Genomic DNA, 18,055 nt, shown 5'->3' on the forward strand with positions numbered 1-18,055 from the left:
AGAATAAAATGCAAAGTTCTCATAAATTTAAAGATAGAACATAGACCACTTTAAGTGAGCCACCTTGAGTCAATAAAATACAAAATCCACATAAATTTAAAGACAGAACATAAGACCACTTTTAAGTAAAACACCAGTCAGTATCCTCTATCATTCCTACCACTTCCTATTGGCCTCCCAAACTCATGAATTACCACAATCCTCTACTCTTTGAAATTCTAGCTTAATTAAAGCATCTGGCTAAAGAATCCATCTGCAATGCAGGAGATCCCGGTTCTATTCCTGGGTTAGGAAGATCCCCTGGAGAAAGGAGAGGCTACCCACTCCAGTATTCTCGGGCTTCCCTGGTGGCTCAGACAGTAAAGAATCAGCCTGCAACGCAGGAGACCTTGGTTTGATCCCTGAGTTGGGAAGAGTCCCTGGAGGAGGGCAAGGCAACCCACTCCAGTATTCTTGTCTGAGGAGGGCTACAGTCCATGGAGTCACAAAGAGTCAGACACGGCTGAATGACAGCACAAACTGCCAGCAAAAGCTTAAATGAACAAAAACAAACTTCTGGAAATTTTACCTAAGATTTCCAATAGCCAACCCTGCTTAAGTCAGATAAACTAAGCATGGGAGCTGAACATAGGTTTAGGGGACCCCACCTATGTTTAATGATACAAATCAGTAAAATCACTTACCTTCCTGTGCTCCCACATCCAGACAAGGCTCCTCTCATGCTCAGTTCTGTATCATCCTTTCTCCTACACCCCATCTTTTCCTTGACAAACATTTACAAAGAACTTCCTGTGAGTCAGGCACCTTTCCGAGCACTTGATTACTGATGATGCTATTCACATCAACCTTATAATATAGGTACTAACATCATCACCATGTTACAGGTGAGGAGAGTAAAACATAAATGAGGTGATTAGCCTAACATAGCTAGTGACCACTGCTGCTGCTGCTGATGGCAGCCCACCAGGCTCCCCTCTCCACGGAACTCTCCAGGCGTGAATACTGGAGTGGGTTACCACTAGAGATGGGGTTTTACATTGGGCAGCCTGGCATTTTAACAATAGCATCTATCTCAAAGCTTTGCCCTTAAGACCTCAAATAATATGTTTGATCATTTTGTTGATAGAGCAAGAAAATCTGGAGTTATCCTTGATCCCTCCTTCAGCTTTATATGGGATTCCCTCATGGCACAGCGGTAAAGAACCTGCCTGCAGGAGCTCAGCATCCCTGGGTTGGGAAGATCCCCTGGAGAAGGAAATGGCAACCCACTCCAGTATTCTTGCCTGAAAAATTCCATGGACAGAGAAGCCTGGTGGGCTACAGTCCATGGGGTCACAAAGAGTCAGACACAGCTGAAGTGACTTAGCATGTATGCATCAGCCTTCCATTCAAGCAATGACCTTGTTCACTAATGTCTTGCATATATCAGATCAGATCAGATCAGGCACTCAGTCGTGTCCGACTCCTTGCGACCCCATGAATCGCAGCGCACCAGGCCTCCCTGTCCATCACCAACTCCCAGAGTTCACTCAGACTCACGTCCGAGTCAGTGATGCCATCCAGCCATCTCATCCTCTGTCGTCCCCTTCTCCTCTTGCCCCCAATCCCTTCCAGCATCAGAATCTTTTCCAATGAGTCAGCTCTTCACATGAGGTGGCCAAAGTGCTGGAGTTTCAGCTTTAGCATCATTCCTTCCAAAGAAATCCCAGGGCTGATCTCCCTCAGAATGGACTGGTTGGATCTCCTTGCAGTCCAAGGGACTCTCAAGAGTCTTCTCCAACACCACAGTTCAAAAGCATCAATTCTTCAGCGCTCAGCCTTCTTCACAATCCAACTCTCACATCCATACATGACCACAGGAAAAACCATAGCCTTGACTAGACAGACCTTTGTTGGCAAAGTAATGTCTCTGCTTTTGAATATGCTATCTAGGTTGGTCATAACTTTCCTTCCAAGGAGTAAGCATCTTTTAATTTCATGGCTGCAGTCACCATCTGCAGTGATTTTGGAGCCCAGAAAAATAAAGTCTGACGCTGTTTCCACTGTTTCCCCATCTATTTCCCATGAAGTGATGGGACCAGATACCATGATCTTCGTCTTCTGAATGTTGAGCTTTAAGCCAACTTTTTCACTCTCCACTTTCACTTTTGAGTTCCTCTTCACTTTCTGCCATAAGGGTGGTGTCATCTGCATATCTGAGGTTATTGATATTTCTCCCGGCAATCTTGATTCCAGCTTGTGCTTCTTCCAGTCCAGCGTTTCTCATGATGTACTCTGCATATAAGTTAAATAAACAGGGTGACAATATACAACCTTGACGAACTCCTTTTCCTCTTTGGAACCAGTCTGTTGTTCCATGTCCAGTTCTAACTGTTGCTTCCTGACCTGCATACAAATTTCTCAAGAGGCAGATCAGGTGGTCTGGTATTCCCATCTCTTTCAGAATTTTCTACAGTTTATTGTGATCCACACAGTCAAAGGCTTTGGCATAGTCAATAAAGCAGAAATAGATGCTTTTCTGGAACTCTCTTGCTTTTTCCATGATGCAGCGGATGTTGGCAATTTGATCTCTGGTTCCTCTGCCTTTTCTAAAACGAGCTTCAACATCAGGAAGTTCAAGGTTCACATATTGCTGAAGCCTGGCTTGGAGAATTTTGAGCATTACTTTACTAGTGTGTGAGATGAGTGCAATTGTGCGGTAGTTTGAGCATTCTTTGGCATTGCCTTTTTTGGGGATTGGAATGAAAACTGACCTTTTCCAGTCCTGTGGCCACTGCTGAGTTTTCCAAATTTGCTGGCATATTGAGTGCAGCACTTTCACAGCATCATCTTTCAGGATTTGGAATAGCTCAACTGGAATTCCATCACCTCCACTAGCTTTGTTTGTAGTGATGCTTTCTAAGGCCCACTTGACTTCACATTCCACGATGTCTGGCTCTAGGTCAGTGATCACACCATCATGATTATCTGGGCCATGAAGATCTTTTTTGTACAGTTCTTCTGTGTATTCTTGCCATCTCTTCTTAATATCTTCTGCTTCTGTTAGGTATAATTTTTTTTAACCTTCTTTACATTCCCATGGCTCCTGCTCCAGGTCAGGTCTTTATCTAGACACTGCCAGAGCTGCTTCTTAGGTATTTTTTGTCTTCATTTCTTTCCCTCCTTCAATCCATCCTTCATATTCTTGCCAGAATTCTCTTTCAAAGCACAATTCTGAGCAAGCCAATCTCTTCCACACAAACTTTCTTCAGCTCCTCTTTGCTTACAACATAAAAGCCACGCTTTGCTAATAGCATTCAAGACTCAAACCAACCTCTTCAGGTTTGTCCAGCTACACTACACACCTTACGCTACACTCAGACTAGATCAATGATTCTTAAACATTTTTATTTCAGGATCCCTTTGTTGTTGTTGTTTAGTCACTAAGTGGTGTCAGACCCTTTTGTGACCCCATAGCCTGCCAGGCTTCTCTGTCCATGGAATTCTTCAGGCAAGAATACTGGAGTGGGGTGCCATTTCCTTTTCCAGGGATCTTCTTGGCCCAGGGATTGAATCCTGCTTTGTATGTGAATTATTTACCACTGAGCCACCAAGGAAGCCCCTTAGGACCCCTTCTAGCATGTAAAAACTATTAAACACTCCCAAACTGTCCTTTCCCTAAACAAAGTATTATTTTCAATCCTACTGATAGTGGTATTTTGAGAAACAGCCAGCACACTCTTCCCAGACTTAGTGGTTCTTATATCACTGAGTGAATTCTTAAATTAAAAATTAAACAAAAATTTTAAACATTATAGCATTAAATTTTAAATAAAAATAAATTCACTACATGTTAATATAAATACCATATTATTTTTAAAAACATATTTTCTGAAATAAAAATATATTAAGTGAAAAGAGTGATATTCTACAGTTTTACAGATCTCTAATAGAAGGAAAGTTATGACCAACCTAGATAGCATATTGAAAAGGTCTCTGTTGACTAGAGACCAACAAAGGTCTATCTAGTCAAGGCTATGGGTTTTCCTGTGGTCATGTATGGATGTGAGAGTTGGACTGTGAAGAAACCTGAGCACCAAAGAATTGATGCTTTTGAACTGTGGTGTTGGAGAAGACTTTTGAGAGTCCCTTGGACTGCAAGGAGATCCAGCCAGTCCATTCTGAAGGAGATCAGCCCTGGGATGTTTTTGGAAGGAATGATGCTCAAGCTGAAACTCCAGTACTTTGGCCACCTCATGCGAAGAGTTGACTCATTGGAAAAGACTGATGCTGGAAGGGATTGGGGGCAAGAGGAGAAGGGGACGACAGAGGATGAGATGGCTGGATGGCATCACTGACTCGATGGATGTGAGTCTGAGTGAACTCCGGGAGTTGGTGGTGGACTGAGAGGCCTGGCATGCTGCGATTCATGGGGTCGCAAAGAGTCGGACACGATTGAGTGACCGAACTGAACTGAATAGCTGGTTGAATGGAAAACAAGTAAATTCTCATATTTGCATTCACATCCAGTCTTTTGAAATATCACACAAAATATAGGTTCCAGAAAACTCCATTGTATGTTCACAAGAGAATGAAAGTGAAAAAGGCAAATATCACTTTAATATTATCATGAAAAGATCATGGGAACCCCCAGAGTTCCTGGACCACACTTTGAGAACCACTGTTTTAAGTAAATTTCACCTTGCTTTTAAATTAGTTCACCCTAGAGTTATGATATTTCTTCTTTTTAGATGCTCTTTCTCCCTTAATTTCTTCTTATTAAAACCCAACCCAACCCATCAATGTTCAAAGTGTCACTTACTAATGGCTTTCCTCTATCTCCAGTAAGAATTCTTTCTTCTTTCGTGTTTCTGTAGAACTTTGCATTTGAAATTCTCAATCACTCAATCATAGAGTACCTACTATGTTCTAAATGTGGGCAGTATCTACCCTTACTCTACTGTCTTTTCCCTTCCTTCTCCCTCTACATCAAAGCTTACCTTCAGCCCCATCCTCCTCAAGCTGACAACCAAAGTAATACCATAGTGGTTGAAATTTAGGCACATAAATAAAGTACTAAGGATATTTTTTTTCAGACTCAGAGGACCTTTCCATTCCTCTCAAATTACACCACATAAACCATCTGATTTTGCCATTACTTCCGATCTCCCCTATACTTAAACCACACTAAAATAGGTCTGATTCTCTTTAGTAAGCAGAAAATTGAGAGCAATTCATCTAATAAATGTTTATAAGCACAAATTGAACCACTCTATCCCTTGCCCAATACACCATGAATATTCAATTTGACAAATAAGTATTACCTCAATTGTTGAAGAATTTGAATCCCAGATGAGCAGGATGACCTTCCAGTCCCATGTTTCCGTAATGCTAAGTTTCAGATGAGCATTAAATATTTGCATAAAGAAACCCGAATGATGTAACTTTAGGCTTGACACTGGACATTTCTGAAACTCAGTTTCTTCCACTATTCTAGAAGCCCCTTGAAATCAGAAACCACATCTTTTTGATATCTGCCCACCACAGGGTGCCATATGTAGTAAGATAAACATCCATGGAACAAGCAGGGCAGCTAAATTCATGCTTCTTCATTGGAGTTGGAACACCAGAATATTTGAAACTCCACCTCTGACTGGCAAAATCACTTTTATTTCTGCCTTTAATAGACACATAACTAAAGGCAAGGGCTAATGGGATGTCAAAGCAGTCACGGCCCCTTAATTGATTTGAAGGTGCTTGCATAACTATTCAAGGCAAAATGATGTTCTCACTGATGGGAGATATGGAATGTACAATTTGCATTTCATAAGAAAAAAAAATCCTTGGTTTCCTCTACAAAGCACTAATGTTTTCAATACTGCTGACTGTGGTATTTTGAGAAATAGCCAGTATGCCCTCTGCACAGTTAGACAGTAAGAGGAAATATTGCCTCCCCAGGTGTCAAATTTCCTTTCTCTAATGGAAGGATGTGTGGGACAGCATTTCAAACATAGTCACAGAGGGAAAAGGAGGCTGACAAGTAAGATGGATGAATGAGAGGGAAAACACGTGTTGAGATGGAAGCTGTCAAGGGTAGATCCTGTTTGTGCATCAGAAGTGTCCTAATTAAAAATGCCCATCATAAAAGCCTTTGGGGAGGAAAGAGGAAAAAAAGGAAGCCCTCTTCTGTGCAACACAAGAGATTTCATAGAAGAGCCAAGCCTCTGGAGCTCTAGTGAACTGCAGTATTCACATCAGTGGCTGTATTCTGTCATCTAGGATATTAACTATTTCTATAACTCAACTCAAAAAATCTGCATCTTCTTCCAGAATGCCTCTGTTTTGAAAGAATATCACAAATTCACCTGAAATACAGAAGTTGGAGACAATGGGGTGTCACTATGCAATTTGGGGCTCAGCTTTTCCAAATTCTCATCAATAATGATTTCCTTCTTTCCCATAACTGGCGTCCTAAGCCTTCTAATGTTTACAGTGACATTAGTCAATTCCTTAGATGCACTAAGCCAAATTAAATAAAGGACTGCAGGGAAATTTATCTATAGAACATGAATCTTTAATGAGCCTTCATCCCTATAACTCTTATAGTAGAAAGAAATTTGCAGGAATAGCGTCTAGTCACCCATGAAGGCTGGGTGGACTTGAACAGATAAATGAGCATTCCTGATCCTCTTATGCTTCCTTTAGGGGACTGGATTAGATAATAATTGAGGTCTTTTCCACTCTGACCTTCAGACTCTATCATCATCCTCAAATGTTTGCCCTTTTTCCTAGGAGGCAGTGAGAGGCCATTGTTAATACACAGTGGTTTTGTGATGAGAGAGGACTTGTGGTACTTAAGAGTATGACTCTCCTATCAGACATCCTACATTCAGTCTCACCTCTACCAATCACTAGCTGTGTGACTTTGGTCAAGTCACCTAAGCTCTCTGTGTCCCAGTTTCTTCATCTATTACACAGGGATATAAATAATACCTATATTTCACAATGGCTAAGATTAAATGAAATAATCAACACAAAGCATTTGCTATAGTACCTCCTCCTGAATGAACATGTAAGAAATACTTGCTGATACAATGTGTTCTCTGCATCTAATGATTTGAGAGGATACTTTCTCTTCATTATCTACCACACACGTGGTTAGAGGCAGACCTGCCAAAATTGAGCAATTTCTGGAGATAAGGAGAAGAGAAACTTCCTCTATAAAATAAATAAATGTTACTTGCCAATGTCAAAATTTATTTTATAACATTAAAGGAGAGCAAAAATACACAAGTCTGCATTCACAGTCTTAAAAATAACTTCTACCTTTTTATCAATTTATTGAAAATAGACTTAATTAACAAAGAGTATTTGATGAGAAGAAGAATGAGAACAAAAGAATAAATAAGGGATAGAGCAAGGGAAGACAGATGAGTAAAATACCAGTTTCTATTACCTATATTATTGCCTGGCTTCAATCTCACCTCTATGTCTATTTATGGTTCATATTTAATTTGTGTGTATATAATTACCTTCTTCAGCATGGTCCAGAAGGGATGTAAATATAGACTCAATTTAGGAAAGCTAAATGTAGCCTATACGTGATTTGGTCACATCCAAAAATTTGCTTTATTAAAAAAGGTTCAATCCTGGATCCCAGGAAGACTGTTTCCATTGGCAGCAGTCAGTCTTGGAGTTTTCTCCATGTTCCAAGACATTCCTGGCACTAAATGCAAATGAGTCCCTCACAGAATCTCTGAGTGTTTGACTCCACCAGCAGCCCTGCTGTAACCCTAGGAACATTGGGTCAAAGCCTAAGTTTCAAGAAAGACCTTAAAACTGACCAGAATGCTATATCCAACACCAGTGTCTTCAGAATTTGGGAGTATCAAACCAAACCCACAAATTTCAGTCAAATTCAAGCCAGAATATAATCAACAGTCCGGTGAGTTATATGGCCCCTTGACTCCCAGCTCCCCATTGAAAGTAACTTGATCAAATACACTTGACAGGCATGGGGTTCAGCAGAAAAAGACCACATAAAGATCATAATCTCACTAAATAAAAAACACTCCTACATGTGTATTTTTTCTGTTAGTGAAATTAACTCATAAGTCTTATTGAACTATAGCATTCATTTATGTATTTTACTGATGCATAAACATTGTAACACACAACCTAGAATTGTACACAAACCATATAAAAGCAAGAGAGGAAGAAAAGAAGGGAGAGATGGAAGAAGTAAGGATAGACATACTTCCAAAATTAGTTCAAAGGGAAAAAAAGCAATCCAAGATTGCTAGGTATTGCAAAACCTAGCTAGAATCTTGGGGAGATTGTATGAGCCTTTGTATGTCTGATTCATTCAGATGTCATTGCTTGACTTTTCTGTTGCCTTATTGACTAAATTACATCAAGCACACAACCAATCAATTGTTTGAAAATGAGCTGATGACCTCTTTCAGGGACAGAGATTATATACCCTGGAAAACAAGTTGCAGTTATGTTGCATGATACAAAATATTCTACAAAATGGTCACTCAGTGATACTTGTTGATTGACTTAATAGTGAAAAAATTATGCTGATAAATAGTTCAAGTACCACTTGTAAAATCAAAAGCTACATGTGAAATCTGCCACCTAGATGAACTTCAGCATTCTTGAGAAGGCTTATTTTTAAGAAAAAAAAAAAAAAGAAAGAATAATTTCTTATAAAAATTTACAGCTTTTCTTTAAGCTGATAGTATAAACAAGGACAAGAATTGCTAAATATAACAAAATATAACAACTTTCAAAGGAACTGAATTATTGTAAATTCTATTAAGTGGCATACAAGGGTATTGGAAAAGAGACACACTTCCCCTTGTGTTACCTACTGAAGAGTAAATGAGAACCTGAACTACTAAACTGGTCATTTTTAATTAATGTTTAATCATTTAGACAGGCAGAATATAAACCTCTTTTCATTACTATAAAATGAAACAGAAATTTTCTATACCCTAGGGTACAGAAAAAAGAAATCACTGACCATTTTCATGAAATATATTTTTAAGACTTTTCTGAAATTTAACAGATGCTCATGGAAAGCAGTGTGCTTAGTCACTCAGTCATGTTTGACTCTTTGCAATCCCGTGAACTGTAGCTTAGCAGGCTCCTCTGTCGCTGAGATTCTCCAGGCAAGAATACCGGGCTCGCCATGCTCTCCTCCAGGGGATCTTCTCAACCCAGGGATCAAACCCGGGTCTCCTGCATTGCAGGCAGATTCTTTACCACCTGAGCCACCATGGAAAGCAGAGATGTTTGTAAAGGAATAAACTCTAAATGGAGGAAATAGCAGAGCCAAGCATTTCAGGTGTTTTCTCCCCCCTTTCATAGATTCACGTGGTACTAAGTAGATACCAAAATGCAGTGACTACTAAAAGCAAAATAAAAGCTCAAAAAGTTTTCAAGCAAATTCCTTCAAACATTCAAAGAATCCTGCTAAAAAGAGTAAGAACATAGAGAACAACCAATGAGAAAATAAGGAAAATGAAGCAAAATGAAATGGAAAGCAAAATGGGGATTATTAAGCTGGAATTTAGACAAAAAATGACAAATTTGGAAGACAGAGATCCAACATATATAAATGGCGTTTGTTTGAAGAGATTAGAAAATCTGAAACTGAAATAATTTTTTTCAATGGTCTAAGAGAATGCTCCAGAAATAAAACAGGACCAAAATCTATAGATTAAAAGACTACATGATATTCAAAGAGGGATGATACTGTATTAACAAAGCAGACAAGTCCTGATTAAGTCACCAGACTCCCTCAGGCATTATGTCAAGAACATCAAATCGACTATGAGCATGAAAAACTATCAGGTTAATCTCTGGTTGCCTATAGCCACACTCGATGCTAGAAGACAGTGGTAAACTGTCTAGAAGTTTCTGAGAGAAAGAAAGTGTGAGTCAGTAATGTTATACTTGGCCAAGATATTGTGAAACTGGAAAGGTCAAGATACACATCTGCCTATAGTCCAAAACTGAGGTAATACAGGACCCATAGACATAGCCAGGGGAAAAGAATGACTTGAAGATGAGTCCCAGCCAGTTAAATCTTAGTCTGATCATTGAATAAGTTTAACTACAGAATCAAGGTGAAACAACTTGAAGCAGAGAATATGAGTATTAAAAACCATGGCAATGTAGAAATAGTATGCTTAAAAATACTGGGAGATTAAAAATAGGAAGAATCAGGAAAATAGTGTAAATATTCTGATCTCTTCTTTCAGAGTTAGAGGGTCTGAAGATGAAATTTAAAGCACATAAATGCAGGCCTAAGTACAATTGTACAAGTACAAAATAATCTCTAGAGAAAATAAGAATACTCATATAGAAGTGAAGTGGCTCAGTTGTGTCCGACTTTTTTCGACTCCATGGACTGTAGCCTACCAGGCTCCTCTGTCCATGGGATTTCCAGGCAATAGTACTGGAATGGATTGCCATTTCCTTCTCCAGGGAATCTTCCCAACCCAGGGATTGAACCCGGGTCTCCCCCATTGTGCTGCTGCTGCTGCTAAGACATGCTTCAGTCGTGTCGGACTCTATGCGACCCCATAGACGGCAGCCCATCAGGCTTCCCCGTCCCCGGGATTCTCCAGGCAAGAACACTGGAGTGGGTTGCCATTTCCTTCTCCAATTCATGAAAGTGAAAAGTGAAAGTGAAGTCGCTCAGTCGTGTCCGACTCTTAGTGACCCCATGGTCTGCAGCCCACCAGGCTCTTCCGTCCATGGGATTTTCCAGGCGAGAGTACTGGAGTGGGTTGCCATTGCCTTCTCCACTCCCGCATTGTAGACAGACGCTTTACCGTCTGAGCCACCAGGGAAGTCCAGTACCACCAGGGAAGTCCAGTACTCATATAAATAATAAAAATTAGGTGGTGGAAGAGAAGGAAGATGGGAAGAATTATTAATATTAATTTTGCATCAATTATAGATAATAAATAACATTTAAAGGTGATAAGGGGCTTCCCAGGTGGTACAGTGGTAAAGAATCTGCCTGCCAATGCAGGAGATACTAGAGACACTTGTTCAATCCCTGAACCAGGAAGATCCCCTGGAGTAGGAACTGGCAACCTGCTCCAGTATTCTTTTGCTCTTCCTTGGTGGCTCAGTGGTAAAGAATCCACCTGCAATGCAGCAGACATAGATTTTATCCCTGTGTCCGGATGATAACCTGGAGCAGGGCATGACAACCTACTCAAGTATTATTGACTGGAGAAACCCATGGACAGAGGAGCCTGGCAGGTTGCAGTCTATAGGGTCTCAGAGTCCAACTCAGCTGAAACGACTAAGCACGTAAAGATGATAAAGTTATAAAATATTTTAAATCATAAAGGAAAATTAACATTAAAAATAAAAATGGTACAGGTTAAACAACAAGAGACGTAAAAGAAATAAACAAATGAGCATTAAAAATAAAAATACCAGAAACCTAGCTTGTAATAGCAAAAGACAAAAAATAAATGGCTATCGAAAGGGAACTGGTTATATCAACTTTTGAAACATCCACTTAATGGAATAGTATGCAATTGTTTAAAGAGTAAGATACAGCTTCTGCTTTTGTTTCACAATCTCCGAGGTATGTGCTAAAAGAGAAAAGCAAGGTGGCAGGTAGTGTAAAAGAGATGTTCAGTGGACACACACAATACACACACAGATACTTTTTTATGTAAGGAAAGTTTTGCAGAAGAAACTGTTAATATGACATTTCCTTCTTGGATAGAAGACTGGTGTTATAAAGTTTAAAAATAATTTTTCTTTCTATTTCTTTTTGTACAATTCATTAGTACTTTGAGAAAAATAAAATAAAACAAACTCAAGAAAATGAATATGTAGTACTGGAGTGGGGTGCCATTGCCTTCTCCGAATATACGCATATGTATACACATATACATATATATACATATAAATATGCATTTCTTAACAGAGTCTGATAGACATGTGTGTGTATAATTAAGAAGGCATCACAAATCAAAGGCATGAACAACAAATTAGCCAATAAATTTTGCCAATAAAAAAATCAAGTTAGATATCTCATTTCATGTAAAAATAAATTCCAGATGGATAAAAGATAAATATAAAAATTAAAACAAAACTAGAAAAAACTGTAAAGAAACTTTAATTGATATTCAGTTAGGGAAGGATTTTCTAAATATTAAAAGGCAAGAAAAAAGTGAAGAAGTATCTGCAATAATATGACAAAGGGGTTCATATGCTTAATACTTTAAAAGGTATCAGCTGTGAAAAAATATATTTACCTCAGAGAAAAATGGTCAATAGAATATAAGTACCTATATCTATATATTTTTATTGAATACCAACTTTGGGAATTTAAAGGTGAGCCTAGAGCTTTCAGGGAATTTATAGTCTAGTGAAGGAAGAATATTCTAGAAATAGGTGGATTCTCATCTCTTAATTTGCTGGTCAAAACAATTAACTGACTTAATGATTATAAAAAAATCCACAACTGGCTACTTTCTTTTATAAGCATTGAAACCTTTTTAAAGCCAGCTGTTACTCATTACCAACCCAGATATATTTTATAATACCAGTAGATACACAGACAGTATCAACGCATTGCTCAGTCTATGCTACGTCCTAGGCCTAGACATGCAGTATCTCATTCAGTCCTCACAACTCCAGGACATTGCTATTATTAGTTCTCCCATTTTGCAAATGGGAAAACTGAGAGACTTCAAGTGATGGTGCAACTTATCCAAACTCACACATTTGGTAAAAGGGTAAGGCGTGACTTAAGTCCTCGCTAACCTCAAAATCCATGCAAGAAGGTGACATTTGTAAAGAGCAAAATTGCTCAGAAATATGTATATATTCCATAGACACAAGCTGGCTTGCTATAAAACACAAATGACTGTTTCTGCAGTAAAGATAAAATTAATTTGTAATTTTTTTCACTTTCCATAATATATTGTCATTTTTAAAACTGTGTATGTGCATGTATGTGTATGTGTTCATCTTTGTTGGTTTCATTTTGCCTCTGTTAGGTCATTACTGCTGCAGTTTGATTAAATGAAATGATTGCCCTTGAACTCTCTCTGTACTCCAAGGCAGCAAAACAGGAAGAAACATATGGCTGTGACTCCTAATTTAGAGTAGTGGATTCACAGCCTTAAAATGCAAACCTGTGGGTCAGCCAGGTAGTCTCTCCCCTGTATTCAGAATCCAGCTTTTCAGCACACAGCTTCTGCGTTTCCCTTCACATGACCACTGCACTCCGGAGAATTCGGACCAGCTCAGCATGCAAGGACAATAGGACAGGCGTTTGCTCTGTAAATAGCACACAGCATGATTACTCTTATAGAAACTGACTTTGTATTAAGAGAAAGGAAGACAAGGATGTGTGTGTGTGTGTGTGCATATGCACACATGTCTTCCCTGCACAAAACAGGAAACTGTTCATTTTATGATCACTTATAAGACTATATATCCAATATATCCAATCCAATCCAATGCTTGACTAAATGATGACTTTTTGTAGTTGCAAATTTGTGAGCTTGAAAAAATAGAATTTCACCTCAACACCACAATATTTACACTGGAATTTTGTCCCAGTTAAAATCTAAAGTACCCACAAATTTCATGACTGTGGCTCTGACATCTCTTCCCAGTTTGTTGAATATATTTCTTCTGGACAGCTTTACTGTATATTTTTATTGTGTGAGGCTGGTCTACATTCTAGCAAATTTGCAGTTGATTATCCTAAGCTCATTCAGGACCAGTTTCCAGGGACTGTTCATGTGACCTTGTGGAAACAAGTGTAGGACAATGATTTTTCTTTGCAAACTCACCAAACCTCTTATTATACTCGTACAGAAAAAAAGAAAGAAGAACTTACTTAGGGATTAAAAGCGATGTCCTCTCCTGGAAAAGATACGAGGTCCTACTTTAGCTAATGCTATTAAACCTATCAATGGGTCCCTCTCTTGGACATGCGGTACACTATAGCCCTTGAATCCTGATTCAAACACTGATTCAAAGTGTTACTACACTTATTTTTCATTATAACATGTACGTGTAACTTTGTAAAATGTATTTTGGCTTGAGAAATGGCCCCTTCTTATCCATCCTATTGTTAATCATTTGCTGAATGTCATTGTGCCATAGACAACAGGTACCTTGCTACCAGGAAAAGGTGGTGCTTGCTAGTTAGGATGGCATCACCACCACCAAACTTCCTTCTTGCTCACCCTGCCCCTTAACTGCGCAACTGTCCCTCCTGGATCAGAACGTTGCATTATAAGCACATGCAGTGTTTTCCCACAGTCATGTTCTCATGGGCTGTGGCAAGAAAGCACAAAAGGAAGATGATACACACCCTGTTTTTCAGTAAGGAAGGGAGGGAGTGTCAATATTGATATTATTCAAACATCAGAAAACATGAATAAGGACAGATTGTTGAAGATAGCAATAAAGAAATTTCAAAGACTGTCCCTCACCAACTCATACACTTTAGCCCTTGAACATTGAGGTCACTTTCATATTACCCCTGTTTGCTGCCGCTGCTGCTGCTAAGTCGCTTCAGTCGTGTACAACTCTGTGCGACCCCATAGATGGCAGCCCACCAGGCTCCCCCGTCCCTGGGATTCTCCAGGCAAGAACACCGGAGTGGGTTGCCATTTTCTTCTCCAATGCAGGAAAGTGAAAAGTGAAAGTGAAGTCGCTCAGTCGTGTCCGACTCGTAGCGACCTCATGGGCTGCAGCCTACCAGGCTCCCCTGTCCATGGGATTTTCCAGGCAAGAGTACTGGAGTGGGGTGCCATTGCCTTTTCCTGTGTAAAGGTCCTCAAAAGATCCCTCACCCCTAGGGTAAATGCCAACAAACGTCATATGGCACCAGAGGACACTGGTGCCCTGCATTCAACACTGTGTTTCTTGTCAGTCCTTGATCCTGACAAGATGAACCCTTCAGGAATCCCATACACCCCAAGTTATTTTCACTCCTTGACCTTTGCTTAGGTTCGCCCATCTGCCTAGAATCCCCATCTCCACCTTCCCTGGCTAGAATCTAATCCCATAATACTTGTCCTCCCAGAAGACTGTCTTTCCTCCTCTTTGCTCCCACAATGCTTTTCATATGAGTCTCTCAGTCTAGTTGGGTTAGTTTATTATCTTCCCCTGTTTATTTACATATTTCCCTGAATCTGTGTGAGGTCTGTGAACTATAAGACTGTGTCTTCCTCATCTACCGACCCTAAAGCTCTGCAAAGTCTCTGACACATACAAGGAGATTAATAAATATCAGTTGAGTAAGTGAATTATCTTGAAAGGGAAAACTGGAACATATAAGTTAACCTAATTATTTCTTTGCTTTGTTACTTTGAGCAAATGACTTTTCCATCAAAGTCCTAATTTCCTCACCTTCTCAATGGTCATAATGGGTGACAATTAAATAAGGAAATACTCAGCAAGTATTTTAGCCAAGTTTCTAACATATAATAAGAAAATGAATGCTTGGTATCGCTATTAACCAAATAATTAAAGTGAAGTCAATCCTTTGGCTTGGCTTCTAAGATTTATATTTGTCAGGAGTTAAATTTTCAGAATTATTTGGTGTTTGCTGTTGGTGGGGAATTTTGGGGGTGAAATCTCTTTTTGAAGCTTTCGTTGTGTTACTCTTTTATCTGAATTTTGCTGATCTTTTCCTCAGTTTTTATCCCCTCTGTGTGAAAAGAAATAGCCAGTAATCCAGGTGCCCAGTAATTTAGGGCTGGTGACTCACACTCGTGTCGAGTCAGCAGGGACTCCATTTTAGAACCACATCAGCAGACATCATCCTCTGTAAATATTTCAAAAATTGATGGACATGCCTGTTTTCACTATTCCAAATTACCATACGTGTCCATCACTCAAATCTGTTTCCATTCACAAACAAGCTTCATGATGTTCTTCTTGAAAAAAGGAACCATGAATCTAAATTTCAAAATACATCAGTTTTAGTTGTTCTCACTCTCGGCAAGGGAGTGTGAGGTTTATAATTGGTGATGGAAATAAATTCTGCATGACCCCACAGGTCAGCAGTGCCTTAAAGCATGTTAAAAACTAAAGATCAAACTGCCAAAAGTCAAAAGCTACTTTCCAAGGGCAGAAATATTATTTGATTTCTTTTAAGACCACAAACATGCCTATTTCCCTACAGGTCTTGGAGATTTGCTTGTACGGTAAGTAGAACTGGAAATAAAGTTAACTTTAGCACTCTACTAATTGCAGACCACCCTGCGTTGAGGCGGGGCGGCTTCCTCCTGGTACCACAAAAATGCTGTGCTCGTTTCCACTTCTTGCTTTGACTCACATTTTCTTCTTCTATAAAAACCTACTGCTCTCTTGGTTCAAACCCAGGCTCCATGGTTCATTAGCTCAGAAATCTTGGAAAATTTACTTAACTTTCTCTAAACCTCAATTTCCTCATCTATAAAATGGGGATAAAAATAGTATCCATTTCAGAGAGCTGTTATAATAATTAAATTAGAAAATGATTTAATTTTTAGCCCAGTTTCTGGCATTACACAGCACTTATTTCATGTCAAACAGTTGTTGCTGCTGTTACTGTTCTACACACCACTAAAGGCCCAGTTCACCCTATATCTCTCCCACAGGGTTTCTCTATTCACTGTTCTTTCTCTGTGTGGGTTTCACTCTTCACATGATTATCCTATGGTCAGCACTCTCCTATTATGGTACAGCCCAGGATTACATATATTACATAGCATATATATAACAGATATATATACACATATGCCACATTGTGTTCATATATAGAGATTATAACTTAAATATTTTAAATTATAAAATAAATAATAAATATGTAATTTGCAGTAAATACATAAAATATAAAATCAGATCAGATCAGTCGCTCAGCCGTGTCCGACTCTTTGCGACCCCATGAATCGCAGCACGCCAGGCCTCCCTGTCCATCACCAACTCCCGGAGTTCACTCAGACTCACGACCATCGAGTCAGTGATGCCATCCAGCCATCTCATCCTCTGTCGTCCCCTTCTCCTCCTGCCCCCCATCCCTCCCAGCATCAGAGTCTTTTCCAACGAGTCAATTCTTCGCATGAGGTGGCCAAAGTACTGGAGTTTCAGCTTGAGCATCATTCCTTCCAAAGAAATCCCAGGGCTGATCTCCTTCAGAATGGACTGGTTGCATCTCCTTGCAGTCCAAGGGACTCTCAAGAGTCTTCTCCAACACCACAGTTCAAAAGCATCAATTCTTCGGTGCTCAGCCTTCTTCACAGTCCAACTCTCACATCCATACATGACCACAGGAAAAACCACAGCCTTGACTAGACGGACCTTTGTTGGCAAAGTAATGTCTCTGGTTTTGAATGTGCTATCTAGGTTGGTCATAACTTTCCTTCCAAGGAGTAAGCGTGTTTTAATTTCATGGCTGCAGTTACCATCTGAAGTGATTTTGGAGCCCAGAAAAATAAAGTCTGACACTGTTTCCACTGTTTCCCCATCTATTTCCCATGAAGACATAGGACCAGATGCCATGATCTTCGTCTTCTGAATGTTGAGTTTTAAGCCAACTTTTTCACTCTCCACTTTCACTTTCATCAAGAGGCTTTTTAGTTCCTCTTCACTTTCTGCCATAAGGGTGGTGTCAATAATATAAATAAAATAATAAACATATATTAGGATATTTGGCACTCTTCATACCATGGAACACGCCAATATTCATTTTCTCTTCTAGGCACAGGAGGATTACACATTCCACTCCCACCCTTGATGCTCTGGATGAGGGATGGCAGGGAACCTAGTAGTTCTGTCCAATGAGCTGTGACTAGAAACAATGTATCACTTTCAGGCCAGGGGGTTTAACTGCTGATGGCAGACTTCTAGAGCTCTTTCCCTCAGCCCCAGTCTTTGGTCCTGGAAGCATGTTGAAACAAGGCCCCCCTCAACCTGGATCTGAACAGAATCTCTTCACATCTATGCTCTGTCTTTAGTTTAATGAGAAATCTTGTTTAAAGTTTCTGAGTCGAGAAAGGGAAGTTATTTGCTCCTGAAGTTA

This window comes from Bos grunniens, chromosome 2 (genome assembly GCF_055505025.1).
Source record: "Bos grunniens cultivar Pamir isolate PY7600 chromosome 2, Bosgru_T2T1.0, whole genome shotgun sequence".
In the NCBI taxonomy this organism is placed as follows: Eukaryota; Metazoa; Chordata; class Mammalia; order Artiodactyla; family Bovidae; genus Bos; species Bos grunniens.